Source organism: Aulostomus chinensis, chromosome 1, assembly GCF_037954235.1.
Source record: "Aulostomus chinensis isolate RoL2024-O1b breed Wild chromosome 1, RoL_Achi_v1.0, whole genome shotgun sequence".
NCBI lineage: Eukaryota > Metazoa > Chordata > Actinopteri > Syngnathiformes > Aulostomidae > Aulostomus > Aulostomus chinensis.
The window spans coordinates 14,865,623-14,868,559 of NC_141320.1; the positions used below are offsets into that span (position 1 = coordinate 14,865,623).

Consider the following 2,937-nt stretch of genomic DNA (forward strand, 5'->3'; position numbering starts at 1 on the left):
AGTGATAGGAGGCTTGTTTCCTTGATGTGGGCTTCACCTCCACTGTTGTCCACATTTAAATGCTGGCTGATGCTGGTCCCCTGTTGAAACCTGGACCAGACCAGGGACCTTCAGACCTTCAGTCTAACGCTGTTCCAGCATTGGATGAAAGAGACTGGTGCTCTCGTCTTCTTCAACATTGACTTGTTCTATCAGGAAAAGAGAATCTGAGCTTGGATGTCATTTAGCAGTCAAAGGCTTGTTAAACTGGTCAACATCAGCTGGTGTTCACTCTGATGATGTAGCGATGGTCTGGATTCTTCCTTCTGGAGCACCAAGCTGCTGGGAAGAAGCCTGATGATGTCAGAGTTGTGTTCAGTGGCTCCTGCTGGGTCCATTTCTGACAAATGGGCTCCAAAGAGTTCATCTGTTTCAGAGGTCAGGGTTGCTGTCGGCAGACGAGGTGGCCGAGTGGTTAAGGCGATGGACTGCTAATCCATTGTGCTCTGCACGCGTGGGTTCGAATCCCATCCTCGTCGCAAGTGTCTCTAGTTTCTGCTCCTAGATTATGGAATTACTGTGAGGCTTTTAACTGACACAGATACCAGTTGAGTCAACTTCCCTTTCATAACCTGACCAAAACAACTCTGACACCCAGAGCTCACATGTGTCAATCACCTCTGGAGAAGGTCCCGCCCCCTTAGAGCCATAAATCCTCCCATCAGTGAAGAAAACTGAAGACGCCTCTTGGATGAGCGCTGAAGCGTCTTCTAGAAACCTGAAACAGTCCACTTAGTACGTTTAAATAATTCTACAATCCTACAGTTTCATTGAGCTTTTGTCCAAAGCCACGTTCATGTCTCACATGTATATAATATATATGTGACACTCTTTCATCTACTCATTAACCAAAAATGCAGTCTAATTCCAGTAAATTTGTGCAGAAGAAAACGTTATTTGTGCTGCTTCTTTATTTATTTATTTAGTTTAGTTCGTATTTTTTAATGTATTTTCTTTCAGTTCACATTTTGTCCATTAACTTCATAATCAGAGTCTCCATCTCATCACATGACTAAAGTCTGGGTTCTGTATTGGTGGTAAAATATCCTTCCATGCCCCTCACTAGTTTGCACACAGAAAAGCATATTTTACTGGTTTCAGATCTCTTAGCTTGTTCGCTCTCTTAAACCAGCTGTGGCAGCTTTCATTGTGTGATCGTTGTCGTCATCTTCCACTTATTCCTTACTAGTAAGGGTCGCGGGGTGTAGAGCCTATACCAGCATCTACGGGCAAGAGGCGGGGTTCACCCTGGACAGGTCACCAGTCCATCGCAGGGCCAACACACAGAGACAAACAACCATTCGCACTCACATTCATACCTACAGTCAATTTAGAGTATCAATCAGCCTCGTCCCCAAATTGCATGTCTTTGGATGGTGGGAGGAAGCTGGAGTACCAGAGAGAACCCACACAGGAACAGGGAGAACATGGAGACTCACACAGAAAGATACTGTGCCAGAGCTGGGACTCGAACCCAGAACCTTTTTGCTGTGAGGCCACAGTGCTGACCACTGCACCACTGCACCACCGTGCACCCCTCATTGTATGATTTATTTTGAAATATAAATATGGAACAGAACCATTGGAATAAGATGTCAGGACATTTGAAGGAATGTCAATCTCCTGTTGAAATGTTGCAGTGTGCAGCTGAGGCTCTCTGGCAGTGGCACCAGGAGCCCCAATGGCAGAACCTGGACCCTCCTGGAGGAGAACCACAGGTGAGTGCCTTCTTGGCTCCAGATTGATGGAAATCAAGTGTCTGAGGCTGTTAGCAGCCATTAAGTTGATCTGGTTGGCACTGGTATTTGTTCTTGCTGCAGCTCAGGAGTGATTCAGGAGAAGAGTTTCAGAACAGCCCAGGTTGGGGACTGGAATTCTAAAATTTCCCCTGGAACCAAACAACCTTGGAGGGTAAAACCTCCAATCCTAGCCACTCAGATGCAGCAGCAGAAGAAGCTGTCATCCACCCTGACAGTCAGAGCATCAAGTCAAGGAAACATCACCATCTTGTAGTTCCAAACCTTCACCTGTCAGATTCAGCTACTTCTTATTGTGGGACTTTAAACTTGAACACAATGGAATTTGGACAAGGAGTTTTCCTTCCAGTCCAAACATCATCGTCCAGCCTCCAACCAGAGGTCCATCAGTTATCATGGAGCCACAGGTGGAGTCTGGATTCTTTTCTAGAATGAGACGGCAATGACAGTCCTGCCAAATGACATCACTGACATGACTGGATGACTTCAGTCACGTGACTGGATGACTTCAGTCACATGACTAGATGACAGTGTAGATGCAAATGTAGAGGTTGGGGAAATCGTCTCTGAGAATCCAGCTTGAACCCACAGCCTCCTTGTTTTCCAAAAACCCAAACAGCGACCATCAGTCTCCCTCCAATCCTGTACTTGGGTAAACAACAAAAACAGAGTAAAAGTCTCTGGCAACATATTTGTTTCCTGTAGGGTTTCTTCATGTATGTGTGGTGTACTTGCTTTCCCAGAGGACCGCCATCTTTGTTCTGTGGGCTGACATGTTTTAGTGTCAGCACAGGTCATAGCGCTGAGACTGAACTCTCATTCTCCTCCAAGTATTATTTCCACCTCACACTCCTGCAGATATTCAAGTGAACAGGGAACACAAATTTATGCTCAACTTCTCCTGTGTATTCATCCACAGTCACTAAACAACAACCAAACCAAACAAAAGGGGTTTGCTAGCATGGCGATCAGCTGTAGTTCACCATCTTATCCAGGTCACATGACTCAGGAGTAGCATGGCCGTCTGGCAACCAAAGGGTGGCTGGTTTGATCCTCACTTTCTCCAGTGACCATGTCAAAGTGTCCTTGAGTAAGAGACTGAACCCCTAAATACTTCTGATGAGTAGGTTGGCTCCTTGCA

At 45.9% G+C, this 2,937-nt stretch overlaps 1 non-coding gene across 1 annotated transcript; it reads left to right on the forward strand.

The window, feature by feature from the left end:
- The first annotated feature begins 436 nt into the window (after window positions 1–436).
- Window positions 437–518, forward strand: trnas-gcu (transfer RNA serine (anticodon GCU)). The gene has a single exon. It is a non-coding gene; the product is annotated as a tRNA-Ser (tRNA).
- The last annotated feature ends 2,419 nt before the right edge of the window (window positions 519–2,937 follow it).